Source organism: Rhinopithecus bieti, unplaced genomic scaffold (genome assembly GCF_001698545.2).
Source record: "Rhinopithecus bieti isolate Rb0 unplaced genomic scaffold, ASM169854v2 scaffold_37596, whole genome shotgun sequence".
NCBI classification, from domain to species: domain Eukaryota; kingdom Metazoa; phylum Chordata; class Mammalia; order Primates; family Cercopithecidae; genus Rhinopithecus; species Rhinopithecus bieti.
In genome coordinates this window covers 274,045-300,428 of record NW_016815532.1, presented here as the reverse complement: position 1 = coordinate 300,428, position 26,384 = coordinate 274,045, and the positions used below count along the sequence as shown (strand labels likewise).

Genomic DNA, 26,384 nt, shown 5'->3' with positions numbered 1-26,384 from the left:
TGGCGTGGGAGACGTAATGAAGACACTGACCAGGTGCTACTGGAGGAAAGAGAGGACCACCCACTCATGCCAGGTCCACTCAGGACATTATGCCCACACTAAGACCTGGAGGGCAAATAGCATGGTGTTGGGAAAGGAGGTGCCATCTCCTGCCTCCTTCTCCAAACACCCACTGCTGCAGCCACACCAACCAAGCAACAAGACTCCTTACACCCTGGGGTCTTTACTTGTGTTTTTCCTCCACGTTTATCCTGTCAAAAATGACTTTCTCCACCTGCTGTAATTATAATCATTTTTTTTGAAGTCCAGTGCAAATACTTGGCCAGTGTGTACAGAGAAAATAGAGAATTTCAAGTTTCCTCCAATGGAGGTTTTATCAAAAAATTAATATTTCCTGATCAGTTGAGATTTGTGCTGACGTTCTCATGGGAATGGGTTAGCAATCAGCTTTAATTATAGTTTGCTTCCTAGAACTGCTCCTGTAAGTGGCCAGTTTGCAGTGATTAGGCTGGCTCTGCCGACACCAGGGAAGGGAGGTCTCAGTGAAAGCACGTGGAAGACTAGGCCCCCACTCCTGTGCTGTTCTAGGTAGTGTGGACACATTTGATGAGGCTGGTGTGGTGGTTTTACTAGTAATTAATGAAAACCCAGTGACTGAGTTGATATTGGCCTTTAAAATGATTTATCTTCGACACTCTTCACTTGCTTGAAGTGCTTTGGTATATTTTCTCCTGCTTTATAAATGAAGATTATAGGAGACTGAATAATGTTCCCCCAAAATTCATGTCCACCCAGAACCTCAGAATGTGATCTTATTTGGAAATAGGGTCTTTGCAGATGGAATTGGTTAAGATGAACTTACACTAGATTTGAGTGGGCCCTACGTCCAAAGACTGGTGTCATCATAAGGAAAAGGAGAGGGAGAGTCAGGGAGGCATGCAGGGAAGAAGGCCATGTGAGGACAGAGGCCAGGATGGGAGTGAACAGCTGCAGGTCAGAGAGTGTCCAGATCTACCAGGGGTCATCTGACACTGAGGAGACAAGGGCAGAGTCTTCCCTAATCCTTCAAAAGGAGCACAGCCCTTTCAACCCCTTGAAATCGGAATTGTGGCCTCCAGAACTGTGGGAGAATAGATTTATGGGTTTTTTTGGGTTTTTTTTGGTTTGTTTGTTTTTTAAATGCTGTTTCCTAGACCAGGCTCTGTGGCTCACTCCTGTAATCCTAGCACTTTGGGGGGTCAAGGTGAGTGGCTTGCTTGACCTCAGGAGTTTGAGACCAGCCTGGGTGACATGACGAAACCCCATCTCTGCTAAAAACACACAAAAAATCAACCGAGCGTGGTGGTGCATGCCATGGTCCCAGCTACTCAGGAGGCTAAGGTGGGAGGTTTGCTTGAGCCTGGGAGGTCAATGCTGCAGTGAGCTGAGATTGCGCCACTGCACTCCAGCCTGGGAGGCAGAGTAAGACCCTGTCTCAAAACAAAATGCCACTCCGTGATGAATTTCTGAAGTTTCCATCTGTCATTCCATCATGTACCCTATGCCCAATGCCCCACCTCCTCCAATATGAGGTCCTCTTTCAGGAGGCCAGTGCTCTCACTATTACCAAGAAGCCATAAATAAGTCCTCCAAATTCTTCCCAATGGTCTGGGACAGCATCAGTTCAAACCTAAACGACTGGCTGGAGAAGCATGACGTAATAGCCCACCCCTTATTTCCATAAAGAGTTCTTTTCAAAGCTCCCAAGTCATCCTAGGAAACACTCTGAGTGTATGATGCATGTGCTAGATCCCTGCATTTGTCTTGAATATGAAAAAAGGAGATGGTTATTTCAGGATGTAGAATGTGATTTTCCTCAGAAACACGTGCCAGTCACTCTATAGCCCTATAATTTCAAGCAATCGAAAGTTATAATTAAGTGTCTGCACTTCCAATTCCAAGGGAGGAAAGTACACAGAGTCCTTGATGGAGCAGTGCAAGCCAGCACGATGGACCTTTGGCTTGCACTAAGCAGCTGAGCAGTGCGGTCGTGGGAGCCCTGGTCCAGAAATCGGAAGAACGGACAATCCATTCTGTCCCCACCTGCCTAGCTCCTTGATCGTGAGCAAGACAATCCATCTCCTGCAGGCTCTGTTTTCTTATAAAAAAGGATTATTTTGAGGATTAGGTTTGAAAAGTGCAGGTAAATTTTTTTGTAAAAACATAAGCATTCCAGTACATGCTTTGTTTTTACACTGTGTATAAAGCAACAATTTATGAAACATTTTCAGAGGCATTAACCCCTCCAGTCTTCTCAGCAACCACAGGACAGCAGCCCCATTAATTCCATTTTACACACAAACAAACCAAAGCTCAGATAAATGATGTCACTTGCCCAAAGTCGAACAGGGAGTGAATGGAAGAGAAGAAATCAAATCTAACTGCTTCTGCTTCACATTTCATGTTTTCCGAGCCCCATGCTGCTTCTCCTCCAATCAGGCATTTTTGTTGTTGTTCTTGTTACTAATCCACCGGAAAGTGGGGACGGCCAGTGCACTGGGAGCTGCCGGCCACTGCAGGGTCCACCCCCTCAGTGAGACCACAGGAGCTCATTTCTCGCAGCCGTCGTTCCCACGGTAACCTACCCAAATAAATGAAGTCTGAGTGCACTGCTAATGAATGGAACCTGAGAGTTCACGGGGAAAGCATCATTCTAACAAGAAACCCTGTGAAATAAGCACTCACCCTGGGAACACGGGAGTGGTGATGCAGCAATGGCGACCTTGGAGATGGTGATTATCCACAGAGTGGGTGCGCTCCATGGTTGGGAAGGAGTTTGCATAGCTGAACCAGTTCTTTAGACAGAATACCCCAGGATCACAGAAGTATACACCACCCAGCTCAACTACTTGGCTGGGATCATTTCCTCCAATCACTCAGCTCTTTTGCTCTAATTGTTTGCTCATCAAGCAACCTTCAGCTCTGCGATTTGGTCTCTTGAGTGAATTCTGGAAGGGGGACTTGCAAATGTCAGATCATTGTATCCCTGATTAAAACCCTTCAATGTGACCCCACAACCCTACAGATGAAGCTCTCTCATCTAGCTTTCAAAGCTGTTATAATGAAATATTTTCTTGATTTCCAGGCTTGTATCTTGCCACCCCCCAGCCCCTAGAATCTATGTTCTAGACATACACTTAACTTTGTGCAGTTCCTCCAAACACAGCATGTTCTCTCTCACCTCCAGGACTTGGAGTACACTCTTCTTTCTGCCAGGAATTCCTTCCCTACTCTCCCTACCCCCAGCTGCTCCCAACTGGAACTCATCTCAGCTGTCCAAAACCTTCTCTGAGTATCCATTCCCCAGGAAGGCTGGACTACGGCCCTTCGTCCACACTCCCACAGCCCCTGGACTTAACGGTCATTGCACTTACAATATTTCCTGTGTATTCGTCCCTCTTCTCCACCAGACTGTAAGTGATTTGAAGACAGGAAGAACTCACATATCATCGTATCCACAACAGAGTTTGACACCTGATGCATCGCAGACACTCCGTAAGTATTCCATAGGTAGTTACAGAATAAAGTTTCAGGTCCTGAAACAGATGCTGCTCCTACTGTAATTTCACAGCTGATCTTGGTGCCACAGATCCCTGTCTTTGATACAACGAAGTTTCTGACATTGCCTAACTCGAGAGCCTTGCGGGAGCCTGGTAAAGACTCAGACGCCAAAATGTGAGGCCTGTTCCCAAGCACCCACAGCTGAGGTTCTAACTGAAACCATTGCAGCAAGAGGAAATCAAAAACACTGAAGCCACAGCTGTCAGCAGCCTCTGAAACAACAGCAGCAACATCACACTCAAGGTAAAAACGACGCGGGAAGAAACCGCACTTAGACAGAACCACATCAGTAGAGTGACTGTGAGGGAGGCTTCGGGTTTACAGCAGGTGCTGGTGCTGGCTACCATTTGCGTCTTGTGGTTTTGTGGATTTTTTTTTGAGACAGTGTCTCACTCTGTCTCCTGGCTGGAGTGCGGTGGCATGATCTCTGCTCACTGCAACCTCCACCTGCCGGGTTCCAGCAATTCTCCTGCCTCAGCCTCTCCAGTAGCTGGGACTACAGGTGCCCACCACCACGCCTGGCTAATTTTTTGTATTTTTAGTAGAGACGGGGTTTCATGTGTTAGCCAGGATGGCCTTGATCTCCTGACTTCATGATGTGCTGGGATTACAGGCATCAACCACCACACCCAACCGTTTTTATGGATCTTAACAGCCATTAGCCTCTGTGGGAGATGAGGGACTCAGCTCAGGGAGGTCTGGCGCCAGTTTGGAATCCGTTTGTCTCCTGGATAACCCCAGGACCCTCACAAGCCCTTGTCTCTTCAGAAAAAAACTGAAAGCAGCACAGTACCTTCAACCTAACTAGATTTTCAGATTCACAATACATCTGGATCAATTTGCAAGATCTTCTCCCAAAAGATTTTAGTGATGTGCTCTATAAGTTGCCTTTTAATTTGAGGTATTGGTGTAACTTAAAATCTACTGTAGCCATGATTTTGCTCAAGAAGAGGAAAAAAAAAAAAAAACCTCTACAAAACAGTTCAAGAAGTTTCTGCTTATTTAAATCAACCTTTAACCCTGAGAAAGAGCATAAGCAACACTAGAAAGAGGGAAATGATAGTAATTAACACCACGCATTAACATAACTGATTTACCCAGGGCTTACTTTGCACAGGGCATTTGGCAAGACATCGTTTCTTTCAATCTCCTCCACAACACAGCAACATGAATGCCATGATTACTCCATTCTACAGCCGAGGAGGCACAGCTTAGAGGTTCACTGTCCTCCCCAAGGTCATAGGGCTGGTAAGTGGGACTGAAACGCGAGACGTGAACTCTAGCTAGTCCCAGGACCACACAGTTGGGAGAGGAGTAGCATTGCCCTCCCCAGCAAGGCTCCTGTCTCAGACCAGTGTCTTGGCCTTCATACTACTCATATACCCAGAGCAAAATGTCCATGTTCCTTTCTCATTAAAGAAACTTGCACTCTGCCAAATATATACATATTCACACATATATGCATACATACATGCATACTTGTGTGTGTGTGCTTGACTATGTATACATGTGTGTATTTATTTTGTTAATTTTATATCTCATTATTTTATAATAGAGTTACATTTATTATAAATATATATTTAAATTATTATAATTTACATGTCAAATATATAATAATTTAAATGTATTGAATACTGGATATGATTTAATATGATAGGGAAATTATATGTGTATTTATGTATATTTGTTATTTTGTATTACATTTTACACATTATGTTATTTTAATAAACCACAGGGTGGAACAAGGCATCAAGCCTATGGGTGAGTGTAAAGGTCAGCTGTTAGAATCAAAATTTATCTGGATGAAAATGTGACTAAAAAGTGACATTATGTAAAGAACTGGAGTTCTAGTCATCCTTGTGCTCAAGATCAGTCAGCAGGGTGATGATGAGATTGGGAGTCTGAATATGATATTCGGAAAGCAAGCCGGGAGGCCAGCCTAACCTGGGCCGGTCAGCCGCACGCGGAGCATCTGAATGCCACAGCACGTAAGGGAGAGAGGAGACCCTCAAGTCAAGGCACACTCGAGGCTGGCCATCAGGACTGCGGTGAGTCCAGAAACTGTTTGACAAAGTGAATGACTGTAAGAACAGTTATTCTATATCAATAAGTCAATAGGGACATTGTTAAAATATAGAATTGTGAGGAAATTTTATGTATGGGTTTATGAAAAACACAAGTGTGTAAAGGGAGGTTGAGCAAAATACTAAATAGCCTGCTGGAAATATTTTCAACCAAATTCCCTATTTCGAAGACTCTTCTTTTAGTTAGAGCTAATCTGATGTCAGACCTTTGAAGAACAGTAATGTCATAAGATATTCTGTACCCAAAGTTCTTTGAGGTCAGGACTGCAAGGTCATTGACGTAAGTAGCAGACCTACAACTTATCCCCAAAAGTGCCCGCGCCACACAGAGCGTCTCCATGTTCAGGAAGCACGTGGGCATCCCGGAGGATGTATGGGAGAGCCATTAAGAAAACAAACTACTTTTCCCAAGGACTTCTTTCTGAAGCAATGACTGAATTTGTATTTGAATATAACTTGCTTTTTCCCCAGCAAGAGCATGATGGTGTTGTGTGTGTGCCTGAGACAGACAGATAGACAGAGAGAGAGAGAGCACCAGTGAGGATGATCTGAATTTACCATCTCTTCCTGAAAACTCACTTCCATTATGCAGTCCTTTTGATGAGAAATGTCACCATCTGCTCAATTTCTTTGTCAGAAATCTAACAGTCACCCTTGATCCCTCCATCTCCCTTGCCACTCCCATGTCCAGTTAATGATAAATCTCTCCTAATTCATTCCCCTAAATGCCACTCCAAATTTTGACCTCTTAATCCTACACGGCCAGGACCTTAGTTTAGGCTTTTCAACACTTCCCACCTGGGTTCCCACAGCAGCCTTCTAATGGATCCCTACCTTCCAAATTGAGCCCCTTTCAGTCCATCCTCCTCTCTGCCACCAAAGTAATTTTTCTAAAAGGCAAATCCAAGCACATCCCGAATCTCATTAAAATCCTTTGAAAGCTCCCTATACGACCCACACCCAGCTCCTTACAGGGCACAAAGGGCCCTTCCTGACCCAAACCCATCCACCCACCTCCACATCACCGCCCACCCTCCGACCTGCAGAAGCTCCACCTACACCCTGCCTTCCTGAGGCTCTTGCCACACCACGTGCCACTCCACATCTCCAAGTTGGCAAGCTCGCATCTTCTTCCAGCTGTGCCATCTTCATACCTCTTTGCTTCAACAGCTCCTTATAACCTACTCCACATCTGTACCTCTATGCTTAGCCCTTTCTCTAGATTTCTAAGCTCTCAACAAGTAAATGATAATGAGTTATTGAAGACTTGGGTCAAATTGTACTACGGAGGTTAGAACTAGATGTGTAGATATCTGGAGAGGTATAAAGAAATAAATTTGCAAGAAAGGACATCTCCCAAGGAAACCAATCAGCTGGAAGAGTGAGAAGAGGGTCCAAGGCAGAGGACCGCGAATGCCCACATTAAAGAGCCAGCCATAAAGGATGGCTCTCCCAAGTTGAATAGAAATTGAATTGAGAAGGGATCATAAATTCTGAAATCAGGAGTCCCTAAGCGACATTTCAAAAATTAACTTCAACAGTGGAGGTAACAGTTTTTAATCTTTTCCTTCTCTTCCTTTGAAAATATCATCATTGGCCAGACGCGGTGGCTCATGCCTGTAATCTCAGCACTTTGGGAGGCCCAGGTGGGCAGATCACGAGGTCAGGGGTCTGAGACCAGCCTGGTCAAAATGGTGAAACCCCGTCTCTACTAAAAATACAAAAATTAGCCGGGTGTGGTGGCAAGTGCCTGTAGTCCCAGCTACAGGAGGCCGAGGAGGTTGCAGTGAGCCTAGACTGCACCATTGCACTCCAGCCTGGGCAACAGAGCAAGACTCCGTCTCAAAAACCAAAATTATTATTAAAGTCCCTTGAGGCTCTGAGCTCTTCATTTCCACCATAGTCCATATGTTATTGAAACCTACTGCCACAGATATTCCCATATAGGTACACAGGGTTTAATTCTTGTAAATCTGTCATAACTAGAGACAAATTGTCTCCTTGGACAATTTGGGATAGTTTACTCAAAGATAGCCTTCCTAATTATCAAGACTATATACAATTTCCTTTTTATCATAGACAATGCCATTTTTTCCCTACCACTGAAACATTTCTTAGTTGTCAATTACATACAGATGATTTCTTGAGCTGATTTTTTCTTTTTTTTTTTGGCTATTGCCTGTATTAGTTGAAACTTTTTCTTGTCCTCTAAATAAAATGCTAGTGAAGACTTGCTAACCACATCTTACCTTGCCATGGTTTGAATTCATAGTCCTATTCTAAACTTTCCAACTTTGCAGTCACTTTTGCAAGATAACTGTTTCTTCCCATTTATGTCCACAATTAATTAGAACACTGTATCTCCCAGGTTTACTCTTTCCATTTGAAGATAATGAAACCTGTTTTTCAAATTTTTTCCAACTAAATGGAGTCACCACTGAGCTTCTCTGGCAGGCTTGGCCCCATCTCCAGCTAGTTCTTCAGGACTAAGCCTAAGCATAGCACACGTCATATTTTTATAAATTTGAATTGTCAAAACTACGTGTCTTGGACTTACACCATTGACTTGTTGAGGATGCCCCAGCCCATGAGATTTTGCTGGACCATGCCTCATGTGTGCTATTACACTGGCTCTCCACACACCTTCCCTTGGTAAAGGTCCTTGGGTTGAAAGCCACCTCTCTTTAATCAATACAAAATACTTTTTTACTTTTTTCCCTTTGTTTCCTTTTCTCATGCCTGCTCCCGTCATTCTAGCTCTGCTCCTTGGGTTTCCTTTTCTTTTCTTTTTTTTTTTTTTTTTTTTTTTTTGATGGAGTCTTGATCTGTCACCCAGGCTGGAGTGCAGTGGCACAATCTCAGCTCACTGCAACCTCTGCCTCCCAGGTTCAAGCGATTCTCCTGCCTCAGCCTTCCCGAGTAGCTGGGATTACAGGCATGCGCCACCATGACCAGCTAATTTTGTATTTTTAGTAGAGACCAGGTTTCTCCATGTTGGTCAGGCTGGCCTCGAACTCCTGACCTCAGGTGATCTGCCCACCTCAGTCTCCCAAAGTGCTGGGATTACAGATATGAGCCACCGCGCCACGCCATGCACTCACTTTTTTACATGGTTCATGAAAAAAGCAATACCCCAACTTATACTAAGTTTGTCAGGCTGACTCTAGGATCACTTTCTTCACTCAGTAGCTCCAGATCTACCCACACATATAGTTGACGCCTCCTGGAACTGTTGTTTTAGGAACTCCAGATCTCAAGGGGCATGTTCTTGAGAAGTTTCTACATTGGCGCTATGGTCAGTCACTGTACAGTGGGGTTTTATGCCAGAAAATTTAACTCCAGAGCTGATGGATTCATGGCTTCAGCAAGAGGAGGTAGAAATTCAGCAGAAAGCAAGATGTAGATTGAGAAGGAGGAGAAAGAATGGGATGTAAACAGAGATTCTGAAGAAGCAGCCTGAAGTGGGACTTCGAAGGTCTATTAAATTTTTTTTTTAACTAGTTAGGTCTTGATCAAATTTATACTTCATGATTTTGAGTGAAGGGCATGTGACACATTTCACTTGTCACAGCACTGGTTCTTTGTGACTCTGTCATTTGCATATTATCTCACAGAACAGCCACGTGGTTACTGTACGTGCTGGAGAGCCAAGCAGAGCATCCCCTTTTGATGTGAACCCTGAGGTGTGGGGGTTAAATTGCTCCCCTTAGGCGCTATCTGGGGCTCAAGAGTCTTCCCTTGGGGCTGTATAGGGAGCTAAGCATGGCTACCAGCTTTCAAAAATCTTCTTTAAGCAAACTCTTCTAGCATTCTATTCTCATTAGAAATCTGGGAGGTTTTAGCTTTCCTTCCAGTAATTATGACTTTTCATTTAATATTGAATTAGAGATGATGTTATTAATATTTTGGAATTATAACATTTGTATGGTCATAGTGTACATTTAAAACAAAATGATGAAGCACTTACTCCAAAAGAAAATGAAACTAATATTTATTCTTAGAAGCACAACCAAAAAGAATAAAAGAATATAAAACCCATCCGATATTTTGACAAACCTCACCCCTCATGCCCCACATAGCCACTCACCCTGGAATTCGCAGTTGCTGTTCCTCTTGACAACAGATGGTGGAAACTCAATGATTCCTGAATTCCATCATCTTTCAACCTGAATCAAAATAATTAAGTATACATTACCCTTGGCCCTATAACCCAAGGGGAAAAGAAACCCTTTAATTTCATCGATTTTTATAAACAAGGTCCTTACAAAAAGGCAACTAAAGAAGTAGTGTGGCTGTCAGGGTGTTCAGTGAAAGACCTGTGGCAGTTGGGAGAACCAAGTGGAGCTACATTTAATGTTCCCATTAAAGTGTTTGCTATTTTATTCATGTAAGAAAATGCCTGTGCTGAAAATAGTTTGAGGCAATAAACAACAATATGGAGAAAACTCTGAATTTCAAGCAGTTTTTAAAGAGTCTAGTTTCCACAGGCCAGTTTGGCAGCATCTTGCCAAAAAACCCCTGAGAGTTCAATTTAAAATTTGTAAAAGAAAACTAGGTTTCATGTCCCTGGAGTTAGCCAGTGGGGAACGTTTATCTTAAGGGAGGAGATGTAAGCCTGGAATAATAGCCGTCCTGTGGTGTGACTGAAAACCAGGTGACATGAGGGAGAGAGTTGTCTACGGACCCTAGAAGCAATGCAGAAAGCCAGGACAGTGTGAGGAGCAGCCAGACACCGAGGCAAGGGTAGGAAGTGGCCAGTTGCGAAGAGCTTGGGAGAAGAGGATAACCAGCAGACTTGGGATGCAAAGACTCAGACCCCTGGATTGTCTGATTCAGAGACTATGAAGAAAATCCAGCTGGGCACAGTGGTTCACGCCTGTAATCCCAGCACTTTGGGAGGCCAAAGCAGATGGATCACTTGAGGTCAGGAGTTTGAGACCCACCTGGCCAACATGGTGAAACTTCATCTCTACCAAAAATATAAAAACTAGCCAGGTGTGGTGGCATGCACCTGTAATGCCATTGTACTCCAGCCTGGGCAACAAGAGTGGAACTCCATCTCAAAAAAAAAAAAAAAAAAGGCATGCTTTTTAAAGCCATTAACTTTAGAGCTCTGAATGGGGTGAACATGTTTCCCTCTTCTCCCCTCTTGTACTTTGCCAGCTTGACATGATGGTTGAAGTAAACCCATCCAGTAAATCCTGATGTGCGGCAAGAATAAATGTGTGTGACTTTTACAGCTGTCAGAATTTAATGCTGCTCAGCAAATGGAGTCTGGTTTTTCAGGTGTAGTCGTGATTACAGATAGCCTTGACAGATCGCTTGCATTATGTCCTTTTAGAATTGCTACCTCCATCAAATCTGATCTTCTTTCACTTCAGCCTATCACAGTCAGCTATGCAAATGCACATAAATACATGACACTTTCCATGGTCTCCTAGCAAAGACAGTAATACAGAAAAACTGACTCCCCCAAACATTAGAATAATGCAATTCCTATTTAGAAGACAAACTACAACTGTTAATAGCACTAAAAATCAATCAGAATGCATGAAAGTGGTTATACTGCAAGCAGACAGATGGCAATCATCCATTCAAAGGAAATTCTCAGGGGTTCATTAATTGCCTGGAGATGGAAGATCATGTCATAATTGGACCAGAATCTTGTTTGAAAAAGAGATACACATACATCCAAATCAGATCTATCAATACAATTGCATTTCATGGCTTCTATTGGCAGGTGCTATTTAATTGATTCTTTATACGCAACAGTCAGGCTTAGAACTTGGGAAATTATCTCAGTGTTTGCCTTTTGACTAAATATTCATGTTATTTGCTGCCAGAAGCTTTGCACATTGTCATGGGGGAAAAGTCAGTCTTCATGCTATTTGACATTAACATCAACTCCTAAGTGTAAGTTTCATTTTCCATCAAGAAAGAATAGACCATGAACATTTTTCACTCAAGAGGCCATATCCTCTACTCCTTTCGTAAGTCTCCCCTGGATAAAACTCAGTCCTCTATCTGCAGGGGCACTTGATAAATGTCACCGACTCATTCACTTGCTGTCAGGTGACAACAGTGAGAATAGAGACAAAATGAGAATAGGGAACAGGAGATGGCAGTGGGGTAAGGGTGAGAAGGGATGAGGTTTCAGATGCTCTTATTCTCTGACTTGCTATAAATATCATCTCATTGATCATAATGCCACTAAGAGTTGCAGAATGAACTACTTCAAATGGCCCCTGGTTGACTAATTGTATAATTTTATTCCAACGGAGCCCCTCTGGTTCAACACTGAGGCACACTGGAGTATTTGTTGAGAGCTAAACATCTTAACCACCATGGAATGTAACCACTTGCCTACTGTTTCACAGGGTGCAACTGACAAGTCCTTTGTGGCCAGTAATACCAGATGCAGAGCCAGAAAACAAGACGTCAAGTCCCAACTTGCTCACTTAGCTGACTTCGGCAAGTCATCATCTCACCCCGTCTGTTTCCTTTTTTGTACAAATGGATGAGATTGTAATTATCCTATATCACAGCAAAGAACTGGTGTAAGGATCAATGTGTGGCATTGTCAATATGGACACAGGCCACAAAGTGCTATGAAATGTACAAGTTTATTGTTATGCTTGCTCTGTGTGTGCACTCACATACACACACGCACACCTACCTGCATGGCAATAACAGCAAGTTCAGCAGGGTCATTCACATGTAAGGGAATAAGCATCCACTGGGCCCAGAGACAGGGAGGAACTCACTGGCAGGAGCGACTAGGCAAGCCCCAGTGGGAGGTGAGGGCGGCCTCTAGAGAAGTATATGGAAACACTCCGGTTTCAGGAATGAGCATATAAAGTGTATCCATGGAGGAGAATGAATTAATTTTAGAATTTTAGGTATTTTTGGCTTTTGCAAAATAGGGGCAGAAAGAAGAAACAGGTGGGTAAGAGGAGAAAAACATTGTGATGTGAAGGAGGGAGACAAGAGTCTGGCGAAGGCAGAGGCAATAGGAAAGGAGTGAAGAAGGAGGGGGAAGCAGAGAAGCATGTTAATAAAAGGCCTTGGGGCAAAGGCTTAGAGATAAAAATGTGGGCTCGATCAAAAGCACAAACGCATCAAGATGGTCTCAAGAGGTGAGCAAAAGGATTTTCCAGATAAGGATTAAAAGAAGTAAACTAAAAATCAATTTTAAAAGCATTCAAAGGGCACAGAACAGAGAAAGGAAACAGATACCCTTATATTTTCATCGCTCTTGATAGATTTCAAAGTGATGCTATGACTTCATCTATGAGGTAGTATTAGAGTGAATATTATTATATCATTGTTTTGATTTTATAAAATTGGAAACCCAGGTGATTTTCCCAAGGTCACATGTCTAGTACACAGCAGAATTACAACTCAGGGCCCAAATTTCTTGGAGTTCATACTACGTCATACTGCCTGCCAAGAGTGCAGAGAAAACTGTCATAAACAGAAGGAAAATGGCATTCCGAAGATAAAATGCCTTGCCTTCTTTTCCTCCCTTTTTATTGAAGCACGCTTAGCTAAAACTTCTAACAACTAAAGGAAATTTATATATTCTTTCTGTAACTAAATACAATTGACACAAGTTGATAAAAAAGGAAAAGGGAAGCAAAATGTTAGAACTAATTTTGTATCCGTAATCTTTATGCAGTTAAGTTTATTTTGTAGTGATAAAGAATATCAACTGTTGGTAAAGCACATTAAATATTCTTAGAACTTGCCTATGCATAAAAGCTCTGAGGGATCTGCCAGGGCTCAGTTGAGATGCTGAATAATGATGGCACATCGTGCCAGGCACCCATGCTGAAAATAAATCACCATGCACAGTCCTAATCAGGGGAATGTCACACAAGGCTTTGACAGAACAGTACTCACTCTCCTAATTTGGGCCCCATCAATAAACTTGCAGCATGTCAAAGGTAAATACTCATCAACTGAAGATGGGTAGGAAATATTTTGCAGTTTTTAGGGTTCTTGTAATACACACATCATATGTCCATCTCTGATTTTAAACTGGTGTCATGGAGTTTCCATGAAGGATGAGGACAGAGACAGTCTCCCCTGAAAAAGGGGAAAATAATTCTATGTAGCCTCGAGAGACTAAAACTTCTCATAATACCAACAAAATTGTCAAATGTATGCATCGTGGTTTTCTTCATGTTTCCAATGTCAAAGCTATTCAAGGATTTCTTGATTAGAACCAGGGGTGCATGAAACTCAATTGGAATGCACTTAGGTCTTGCATTTTATACACAGGAGCAAGGCTCAGTGGATCAACCTCTACGTATTAAGAGCTGTAATCAAAGGAAACCTCCTTACTTAAAAGTTTTGCCTTGGCATCATAAGACTAAATAGAGGCATACTGTTTGGATTCATGATTATATTATCCAAATGAAATCCAGAAGTATTTATTGTGCCTTTTTATGTACAAAGTGCTATGCACTATAAGTGATACAGAAAGTGAAAGATTTCATCTCTATTCTCCAAATACTCAGAAGCTTGTTAGAAAAGTCATTTAGCTAATGGAAGGTTAAGATATAAGAATTTTATTTTTTTATTTTTTTATTATTATTATTTTTTTGAGACGGAGTCTCACTCTGTCGCCCAAGCTGGAGTGCAGTGGCCAGATTTCAGCTCACTGCAAGCTCCGCCTCCTGGGTTCACGCCATTCTCCTGCCTCAGCCTCCCGAGTAGCTGGGACTACAGGCGCCTGCCACCTCGCCTGGCTAGTTTTTTTTTTTGTATTTTTTAGTAGAGACGGGGTTTCACCGTGTTAGCCAGGGTGGTCTCGATCTCCTGACCTTGTGATCCACCCGCCTTGGCCTCCCAAAGTGCTGGGATTACAGGCTTGAGCCACCGCGCCCGGCAGATATAAGATTTTTAAAAAGTGAAATAGGATGAAAAAAGTTAAGGTGATATCACTAGTAGGTACATGTGTAATGAGTGTGCACTTAACTTTTTCTGTTCTCAGCTTTTTCCACTCTGAAGTATGGCTGCTGGGAGCTGTAAGTGGCATGCAGCATTGGCAGAGGGCTTGCTGTAGCAGACCCTCCATGAGTGGAAAGTGTTTTTATTATAACCCTTCTTTTATTATAATACTGGTAATATTAACTTCTGCTCAATTATGTGCCTTCTCAATAGAACCCCAATTGTAAAGCATGATCTCCATGTTCTTCTTTCAATACTAATTTTTGGAGAGAAGAGTAATTACTGAAGGAAACAAAGGCATGAAATCTGATTAGATTACCCTTTCCACACTCACAAAGCTGTGTTCCCTGTGCTCCCTTCAAGAAACTACTGCCCTTCCAACTCAGGTTGTGTCCCTTAACCCATTAGCCATAGAGTAGAAAATACATGTACATATACATATATACACACATACATACAAGACACTTTTATATATACACACACAATTATATACACACACATATATGTATGTATAAAAGTGCCTTGTAAACTGCAAAACTTCAAATATGAGGTGCAGTTGTTGTGGTTATTACAGAAAATCAGCCTGGCATACTCTGGTGGAGTTCCAGCTCTCCTCTGTATGAGCTGTGTGAAATGGAGAAAGTTGCTTGCACTTCGAAGATCTTCCACCTCCTTAGACACAATTTGGCAGATAATGCAGTTGTAAGAATGAAATAGCAAAATATTTGCAAAGCATCTAGCATAATGCCTGGCATAAAGTGGGTTCTCTGTTTCATTTTTTTCTTTCTTCTCATAGGCCCCACAGATTTTTGATTATTGACTTCCCTTCTAATTGTCAGCAGCCTTTCAGACTGTTTAGGATGGGTGTCATCTGTTTGGACGAACGGAGGCAAGATGGTGCACTTCCGGGTTCTTCATCACCAACTTTTCCCGCGCTCGAAAATGCAGCCGGCGCCCGGGAAGGTGCAGATCAACCGGGCATGCGCCAGGTGAGGTCAATCGGAAGAGACTAAGATTTACCTGATCGCACCTGCGGAACGCGCCCCCCTCCCCACACGCCCGTGCCCCGCCTATTGCCCTCCCATTCCTAGAAAAGCCGCTCCAGACGGACGCCACGCGCGGACTTCCCAGCCCCACTCCTGTCGGGATGTCCGGACTGTATCAGGAACCCGCCCGAGAGCCCCACCAGGGGACTCTGTCAGCCTCCTTTGCCGGAGGCCGACAGACCTCTCCCTACCCACCTCCTTCTCTGNTCTTCTCATAGGCCCCACAGATTTTTGATTATTGACTTCCCTTCTAATTGTCAGCAGCCTTTCAGACTGTTTAGGATGGGTGTCATCTGTTTGGACGAACGGAGGCAAGATGGTGCACTTCCGGGTTCTTCATCACCAACTTTTCCCGCGCTCGAAAATGCAGCCGGCGCCCGGGAAGGTGCAGATCAACCGGGCATGCGCCAGGTGAGGTCAATCGGAAGAGACTAAGATTTACCTGATCGCACCTGCGGAACGCGCCCCCCTCCCCCCACACGCCCGTGCCCCGCCTATTGCCCTCCCATTCCTAGAAAAGCCGCTCCAGACGGACGCCACGCGCGGACTTCCCAGCCCCACTCCTGTCGGGATGTCCGGACTGTATCAGGAACCCGCCCGAGAGCCCCACCAGGGGACTCTGTCAGCCTCCTTTGCCGGAGGCCGACAGACCTCTCCCTACCCACCTCCTTCTCTGAAGCTAGGTGACCAAAAATAAATTTGCAGTTTTGCTCCTACCCTTGCCTGCTCGCTGATTCTTTTGTGCCCGCTCTGCTGGTCTTAGAAAAAACAAATCATCATCTTTTCTAACTTTGGCTGTTTTTTTTTTAAACGGAAAGACAGGGTATGTGTAGTCTGTCTCCCTTTCATGTTTGGGCATCTTTATAACATCAGAGCTAGAAGCTGTTGCCTTTCCTACCTGTCATACAGATGGAACTTGCTTTCTTGCCTTCTCCTGCTCTCTGGATAGTGGATACTGAGAGCACACCCATGGAGTTAGATGCCATGCCTGGTTCTAAGACGTCAGGAGTGCCTATAACAATCTGGGAACTTCCACAGTGTTCTTGAAAGTGTATTTCAAATGCCAAGAACACAGAAAAAGATAAGAACCCAGAGAGGACCCCTGAAATGATACATCAGAAGCCCTCCTCCTAATGGAATGTATGTTGGAACGGTAAAAGGTTTAGGGTAAATTAAGGGGTTCTGAAAAGATAGAGTGATATGGAAAAACACACCCATTTATATAAATGCCAGGAACTTTTGACCCTCTGAGTTGAATGTGAGACGTGGTAGCTCTTCCTTTGATGCCATGATGCACCATAAGGTCAAAAATAATCCCCAAGACACTGAAACCCATTGTAATCTCCATCTACTCTTTACTCTCTGTTACCCCACAATATGGGGTAGCCATGGCTCTGAAAGGTGGCAGGGGAGGAAGAAAATTAGAAATGAATGACTGATGTGTCAGTAATGTGTTTCTCCTAAGACAGAAAGACGGCCTACTGTTCAATGTCCCAGTAACCATCATTGTTCATAGATATCCTGATGCTGATTCTGAAACTCTCAGGATTTTGAAGGGCAGTCAGTCAAAGACACATGGGGAAGATCTGGCACCGTCCCTAATTCCTGCTTCCCAGATGCAGAGACCTGGTCTCAACGTAATCAGGAAACTTCATTCCTAATTACACACTAAATCAACTCAATCTACTAAAACGTACACGTAGTTCCCGAAAAAAATAATTCGCCTTGGAAATATTGGATACATCATACGTACAATTTTACGGACAAGAGTACATTGTGAATAGACTTACACAATCCCCCAAAACAAAATCGTGTTTTGGCAATAAATACTCTGGGCATAATTTAGTTGAGGTGTGAAAATTTCACCCAGTGTTTCATTCTGTACTTTGTAATCATAGGCCCTCCGTTTCTTACTGGGTAATTACTACTTTGTTCGTCTCTTATCGTTACCAGCAAAGTCTCTATTCTTTAATTGGATATTAAACACGGAGCCACAGTCCATGGAAAGTAGAAATGCTTCTCATAATGCTGGTCATCTGGAACTCCAGCATATTAATTTCTGGCACAGAATTTGAGGTTTGATGGAAACTGTAAAAGAGACATTTGTGTTTAGTTAAACTGAGGAATTTGTAAGAACAGGGCATCTAAAGTTTGCCTGTAGCAATGCACATTCAGTTGCCTCTCTGCTTTCCAATACAGCTCTGCATGGCTGCAGGCATCCTCTAAAGTCCATCTCAACAACTCCAAGCATAATTTGGGTTTCTGTGCAAACCAACAAGATTGGGATACAGAAGAGACGGAAGCAAAATTCATTTAAAAACAATGAAACCATTACATTCTATGTAATTGTTATAGTGAACTTATTTCTAAAACCTCATTTGGACATGGCCACAGTGCTCAAATGAGGTCATGGATTTGTATCTACTGAAGTGGTAACAAGGAAAGACCTACAGAGACAGCATTCATATGCCCCCCAAAGAAACGAAGCATTCCTAATCGCCAGGTAGCTCAGTGAACGGTGGAAGGCAATGAAGCATAACCAGCCTCACAGAATTAATGAGGCAAAATGGATCCCATCACAGTCTTGAGTGCTATTCACCACTTCCTGCCTCCACAGGGCCACGGTGGGAGTTTCAGGAACAGAAATTGGCCTCAGGTTCATAGGAGACTGAAAGCTCTATCCAAAGTACCCTGGGCATAGACAGGGTCCTCGGCAACTGAAGTCCTTGTGGTGCTAAGGATGCTCTGATCCAGGGACAGGGTAATAGATTCTACTCGGCTTTTCTCCCCTTTTACCTAGTTTACCAGCAATTCTCACATCATTCACAACCCAGAAGATTCTTACTCCAATTTTGCACATCTCAAACCATGGCTGGAAGCATTCCAATGCAAACACAAAATTTCCTTTGGAGCTGTCAACTTAAACCTGCCTGGCAGGGAGCACAAGTTCCATGGGATGTTAATTGTGATTACTTGAGGACAGAAATTAAGGTTGCAGGATATAAGCTGATGAGAGAAAAGACCTTATCTGTCTTATTCACAGCTATATCCCTGGGTCTAGAAGACATGGCAGACCCTCAACTGAAAGTCTGTTGAATTAATCAGTAAAAATAGTAATGAACAAAAGTAGGAAAAGCACTAGAAGATAATTACATAACATGAAACAAGTTTCTTTACTGTTGAGTTTTCTCAGCCTATTACTAAGGTATACAGAAAATCTTTAAGCTGTTATTTAGTTGGCACATTTCCCAAATATAATATATGAAATCTTTTCTCTCATATCGTCTGATGGGACTAGTGTTAAACAGAGCATGTTAAATTAACCCTATTTAAACTCTGAGAACTGTTGTTCTCTAGGCAAAATACACATGCCAATTTTTAAGGCATAATTTTTTTATTTCAGTAGCTTTTGGGGTACAAGTGGTTTTCGGTTACATGGATGAATCATACAGTGGTGAATTCTGAGATTTTAGTGCACTTGTCACTCGATTAGTTTACACTGTACCTAATGTGTAGTTTTTTTATCCCTGCTCCCTCCACCATCACTTTCCTGAGCCTCCATTATATCACCCTATATGCCTTTGCATCCTCATAGCTTGGCTGCCACTTATAAGTGAGATCACACGATATTTGGTTTTCCATTCCTGAGTTACTACACTCAGGATAATGGCCTCCAGCACCATCCAAGTTGCTGCAAAATACATTATATCATTCCTTTTTATGGCTGAATAGTATTCCGTGGTATATGTAGACCACATTTTCTTTACCCATCCAGTCAACGGGCATTTAGGTTGGTTCCACATCTTTGTAATTGTGAATTGTGCTTGTATAAACATACATGTGCAAGTGTCTTTTTCATGTAATGACTTCTTTTCCTGTGGGTAGATACCCAGTAATGGGATTGCTGGATTGAATGGTAGATCTACTTTTAGCTCTTTAAGGAATCTCCGTACTGATTTTCATAGAGGTTGTACTAACTTACATTCCCACTAGCAGCGTATGTGTTCCCTTTCCTATGTCCACGCTAACATCTGCTGTCTTTTGACTTTTTAACAATGGTTGTTCTTGCAGAAGTAAGGTGGTATCTCGTTGTTGTTTTAATTTGCATTTCCCTGATGATCAGTGATGCTGAGCATTTTTTAATGTTTGTTGGCCGTTTGCATATCTTTTGAGAAGTGTCTATTCATGACCCTTTGCCCATTTTTTAATGAGATTATTTGTTTCTTCTTGGTGATTTGTTTGAGCTCCTCATAGATTCTGGATTCTGGTCCTTTGTCAGATGAACATGCCATTTTTTAAAAAATTGAGATGGAGTCTCGCTTTGTCGCCCAGGCAGGAGTATAGTGTTGTGATCTTGGCTCACTGTAACCTCTGCCTCCTGAGTTCAAGCTATTCTTCCTGCCCCAGCCTCCTCAGTAGCTGGGATTAAAGGCATGTGCCACCACGCCCAGCTAATTTTTGTATTTTTAGTAGAGACAGGGTTTTGCCATGTTGGCCAGGCTGGTCTTGAACTCCTGACTTCAGGTGATCTGCCCGCCTTGGCGTCCCACAGTGTTGGGATTACAGGCATCAGCCACCACGCCCAGCCAAACATGCTATTTTTAACTGTAGCTTGCAGCAGTGATGATTAGCTCTAATGTAACATATTTCACAAATCATAGCCTGAAATGCTAAGATGTACATAGGCAGCTCACTGTAGAACTGTGTGTGTGTGTCTGTGTGTGTGTGTGTGTAGAGAGAGACTATAGTGGACTGTGTGTTACAACTGTAATAAACTCTGTGTATCTATATCTATATCTCTACATGTATATATGGCCTGAGTTGTACCACTTTGCCAGCGAGAGCTGGTGGAGCCGACTGTATACTCCACCACTGGCATACCCTAATGAACATCTCCTGTGCTATTCTGAATTGAGCATGGATGGTAAACGTGTCAATTCCTCTTCTGAGGTTTCTCATTCTGGTGACTATTTTTTTTCCGGCCAACAGTTTTGGCCTATGTTGGCTGATGGGGAAGTACAGGTAATAATATCATAACTTTTACCAAAAAACAAAGGAAAGGTATGATGCTGGCTGTTCAAAGCCATGTTTTGAGATTGGCCTCTCCAACTCTTTCCAGATGAGCCTTAGGGTATGGCCTGATACTGTGCTCCAGGGTAGATGCTTGGGATAAAATGTCCAGTGAGGAATATTTCAACACCAATCGTGTACTTGCTGATAGTTTCATTAAAATCCCCACACTTCTGGTATTTCAACAGGAAACAATAAGGTCACTCCCAAGCTCTCAGAAAGAACAGGAAAAGGTAGACAAGGAAAAGACCATGTTGCTAATGAAAAGCCTAGAGCAGAAGAAGCACCCGAAAGAAGTCCTATGGGGCTGCTGTATCCCCTGCAGGAGGCTGCTCTGCTTTAAGAAATGACTGTGCGGGTGCTGCTGGAGCCAAAGCAGCAAGGCTCTGGCTCGTGTCCACTGGTCATCAATGCCCACAGGTTCCCAGACACTGGATTTCACCTGCTCAGAGACCTGCCTCTTAGCAACCCTTCCCCTCAACTACCAGGGTCTCCTGTCGGCAACTAAATACACTAAAATCTCTTCACTCTTAGACAAATCAAAACAAAAAATGTCCGCCACAGCCACAATGAGGAATAAAATATCCATACAAATCTGTAAGAATGTATTTTAAGTATTAGCAACTTAATTGAAAAAATGCTAACTTTATTGTTTAGAAAATTAAGATTTTTATATAAGTGTTCAGTTCCCAGATTCAAAATAATTTCTGATAATGTGGTCCTAGATGGCATCCAAAAAACAGGATTAGGAAGTGTAGAACACTTTACAAACTAAAAACTACTACTTCTACTGTATTACTAAGCTACTATTATGTATTAATGATGTTATCTCCATTGTTTATAGAAAGAAATTATAGTTTATTGTCATTTTATCTTATTTCTACATCATTAGTAGTGCTACAGATAAAATTCAAAGTCATAAAAATGCGAATTACTAATAAATAAAACTAAATAATGCAAATTAAGATGAGATAGTATTTTCCCCATCAGAGTGTGATGAAAATACATTCTCATACACAGTTTGTGGAAGTAAGTTTGGTAAAACCATGTTGAAAAGTACTTAGGCAACTTATATCAAGAGTCTTAAAAGTATTCATTTCCTTTAAAAACCATTAATTCTACTTTTAAGAATCTCTCTTCTGTAATCCCAGTGTTTTGGGGGGGGTCAAGGTGGGCAGGTCATTTGAAGTCAGGAGTTCGAGACCTGTCTGACGAAAATGGTGAAACCCTGTCTCTACTAAAAACACAAAACAATTAGCTGGGTGTGGTTGCATATGCTTATAGTCCCAGCTACTCGGGAGGCTGAGGCCAGAGAATTGCTTGAACCAGGAAGGCAGAGGTTGCAGTGAGCTGAAATCATGCCACTGCACTCCAGTCTGGGCAACAGAGTGAAACTCCATCTCAAAAAAAAAAAAAAAAAAGTACAGACTAACATAGGTAATTATATGACATCTTATATAATGGATTATTTTGTTATTAAAACTTTTCTTGAAGAATATTTAAATATTTGTAAAATCATTTTGTCTCATGCAACATTTGGGGCATACCTATACTACACACACACACACACACACATACACACACATACACACACAGAGACATAGAGAGAGAGAGAGAGAGAGAGAGAGAGAGAGAGAGAGAGAGAGAGAGAGAGATTGCTTATGTGAAACTCAAATTTAATTGGGCATCCTGTATTTTATCAGGCAACTCTACACCTAACCCTCCAGAGACCCCCATGCTGCCAAAGGCAATGCCTCTGGTTGAGTGTGAATCCCTCTGGAAGCCAGGCAACAGCAAGACTCCATACTGAAGTAACCACTGGCCTCCATGGTGCCACCTCACCTGGCTTTCCTTCCATCTCTCTGGCCTGGCTCCATTACCTCGCAAGTGTTCCATTCTCTCTTGAGAAAGCACTTTCCACAAGGGAGCAGCATTTTTTAAATGACTTTACTTTCTTGTATGTTTTATCAATTCTCAAATTCAAACCTATAGCCCCAAACTCCCTGAACTGAGGCATTTGCTGGGGGAACGGAGAGAAAGGGAGAGATTTGTGAGAAAATAGAAGTTGATAGGGTTCTATTAGTGTTAATAGAACTTGTGTAGGGATAATAGAACTTGACACACTGTGGGTGTGAGGGTTGAGGGAGCAGATGAGGTTTAGAGGAGGTTTCAGGCATGGGACCTGGTGGGTCGGCGTGCCAGGTACTGATGAAGGCACTGCAGGGAGTGAGGGCACAGGTGCCGTGGGCAAGGTGAGTTGGACTTGGTGAATTGCAGGTGCCTGACAGCCATTCCAATGAGAAGGCTAAATAGAAACTGCATGTGGGTCCCACACATGCCTGGGCTCCTACTCTGCCTCCTCTCTCTACCATTCTAACCACCATTTCCACCACCAACACCTGCTCCACCTTGAATTGCACTCCCACTTCAGGACTCAGGGCAAATGTCACCTTCTCTGGGAAAACTTTCTTGACCCCTTCCCAATCTCACATGCCACCCTGCACGGTCATGCACTGTTTATTTGTGTGTGAGCCACCACATGGTGAGATCCCTCCAGTCAGGAAGACTCTCTGATTCAGTTTTATATCCTCAGCACCAGCAACTGCACCTTCTGCAAAGCGGAACTCTCAGCAAACATTCCTGGAACTGAACTAGTCTATTACCTGTAAGACACTATGCTAAGAGCTATGAAAGATGCAAAAATGTAAAAGACACAGTCAACTTATGGACTCTGTGGGGATATAAAGCTTGAACAGTTAACAACTCCACTTTTATCTTTGTAGTTATTATTATGAAAATACTATCTAGCTTGATACTGGCAGAGAATAAGTAAAGTAAATGGGAACAAGCTAAATTGTTTGATATTGAGAAAAAACTGGCAAGCCAGTGGAGAATATATGCATATAATTTTCTGTAATTTTTACAGTATCAAGCAAGTTCTTATGATGCAGTAAACACAATTCTCTCTCAATATCAAACTTAATATAACAACTGGGGTCCTCTCAAGGAACAGAGAGCATCCCCAAATTAAAATGACTCAAGGATAATTTAATTAAAAAATTTTACAAAGACAACAGTAAGACACTGGCAAACCACAAGGGAATGTGGAGCAACCTAGTAACCCTGGGCAGGCAACGGCAGAGCCCTGTTCTCTGCAGGGCCTGAGGGAAGGTGCAGGGCTGAGGGACCTCATCAGACCCATTGTCCAGAAACTGACTGGGGGATGCCCTGGATGTCATCCAGTGGTTCTCAAACTTTTTGGTCTTAGGACTCCCTTCACATTCACCAAAATTATACAGAATGTGACTAGGTGTGATAGCTCACGCCTGTAATCCCAGCACTTTGGGAGGCCAAGGTGGGTGGATCACACAAGGTCAGGAGTTGACCAGCCCAGTCAAAATGGTGAAACACTGTCTCTACTAAAAATATAAAAATTAGCCAGGCATGGTTGTCGCACCTGTAATCCCAGCTACTTGAGAGGCTGAGGCAAGAGAATCACTTGAACCCAGGAGGCAGAGGTTGCAGTAAGCTGAGATTGCCCCACTGTACTCCAGCCTGGTAGATATAGCAAGACTCCATTTCGAGAAAAAAAAAAAAAAAATTTTCAGAATGCCAAACAACTCTTTATGTGTGACTTACACCTATCAAGATTTACCATGTTAGCAATTAAAGCTGAGAGGTTTTTTTTCCTCATTTTTTGCTTTTATTATTAATTGACACATAATAATTTTACTTATTTACAGGGTACAGTGTGATATTTCAATACATATTCAATACCATATTTCAACACTGAGTGTAGTGTTCATATCCGGGTAACTTGCTTCCTCCTCACCTTATCATTTATTTGTGTTGGGAACATTAGCAATTGAAAATATATAATAAATTGTTACTGTAGACCCCTGCGGTGCCGTAGAAAGCTAGAAGGCACTTCTCTCTAGCTTTACTGTTATATCCGTTAACCAACCTCCTGCTATCTGCCCTCAACCTTTCCCACCCCTAGTAACCACTATTCTACTCTAAAACTGAGAAGATTTTATAATGATCATACATTTATTTAAAATAACAAAAATAAATCCACGCCCTGTTAAGCATAATTAACATTAACATATTAAAAAATGGCTATTTTCAGAATAAATAGTGAGGAGAGTGGCACTGATTTACATTTGGCAAATGTCTTTGATGCCTGAGGCCTGGCTTAACATAAAAGGCCTGTATCCTCTGATCTGCCGGCATCCCGTCTGCTGCAATATCACATCGCCTCTGAAAAGCTGCACCACACGCTCATGAAAGGGGAGGAGTGCAAAGGGGGGGAATCAGGTCTTGCCATCACTATGAAATTAGCATTGACCTTGCAGACTCCTCCAGGGGTCTCAGTGATGGCACCGATGACTGCAGCTATCAGACCCCAGGTCCTCAGGCACAGACTGCGCCGCTCATCTTAGTGTCCCCGGGCACGTAGGTCCCATAGGAGTATCCAAAACATACTTGCTAAATAAGTGGGTGGATGGACAGTTTTAGCAGTTAAAAGAATTTTGCATAAAAACAAATAAATATCATTTTATCTAATTTTTTTAAAAAAAATTAGGACCACTGGGCACCGTGGTAGTGGCTCACGCCTGTAATCCCAACACTTCGGGAGGCGGAGGTGGGAGGATCACCTGAGCTCAGGAGTTGGAGAACAGTCTGGCCAACATAGCAAAACCCCGTCTCCACAAAAATTACAAAAATTAGCCAGGCATGGTGGCGGGCGCCTATAATCCCAGCTACTTGGGAGGCTGAGGCAGGAGAATTGCTTGAACCTGGGAAGCAGAGGTTGCAGTGAGCCAAGATCACTCCACTGCACTCCAGCCGAGGTGATAGAGCGAGACACCGTCTCAAAAAATAAATAAATGAATAAAAATAAAAAGATTTTTTAAAAGGACCAAAATTATAACTACAAGCTTATGCAATGCTCTTGCAATTGTTCTGCTCACTCATTTGTCCTGTAGGAGCCATCAGCAAAAACAAACCATGTCCACCCATGAGTAGTGACCAGGGCTTTAAATATGTCTTCCTTCAAGATACTCAACTGAGGGTGGGATGTCTGGGGGTGCTGAGTAACACACAAGACAAAAGCGCTGGGATGGAAGGATACTGGATTCCAATCCAGCTCTGCCAGGAGCCAGCTCTGTAATTGGAAGAAAGTCAGGCCTGAAATCTCATTTTCTCATCTATAAAATCAAGCAGCTGAGTTATGTGCTGTGTGCTGCTGTAACCCCTTTGACCTCCCCTATCATGTGGTTCTACTTCTACTCACTAGGTAAATGGCCACCTTCATAGTCACTTAGAAGCACATCCCCTTAACCCTCCAAAATGCCAGCTCTCAGCTACACCAGGAATCTAACATGGTGATTTTTGTTGAACAGTGCACCTGTCTGGGAAAACAAATTGCTTGTTTTTCAAATGATGGCTTGACCTCCTTCAAAATTATATATTGAAGACAAAAGAGAAATATTTCTTTCATAGCCAAAAAATACTTTTTTTTTTTCATTTGAGTATACTTCAAGAGAGTCCTATTAGAAAACCTAGGCAATGGCAGCATTCATTTCCTGCTACATTCAAATGCCATTTTGAAGAGAGGAAAAAGATG

At 42.7% G+C, this 26,384-nt stretch overlaps 1 pseudogene; it reads left to right on the top strand.

Annotated features, from left to right (window-relative positions):
* Nucleotides 1-26,384, top strand: part of LOC108516073 (cleavage and polyadenylation specificity factor subunit 5-like) — a 101,277-nt pseudogene that overhangs the window by 7,442 nt on the left and 67,451 nt on the right.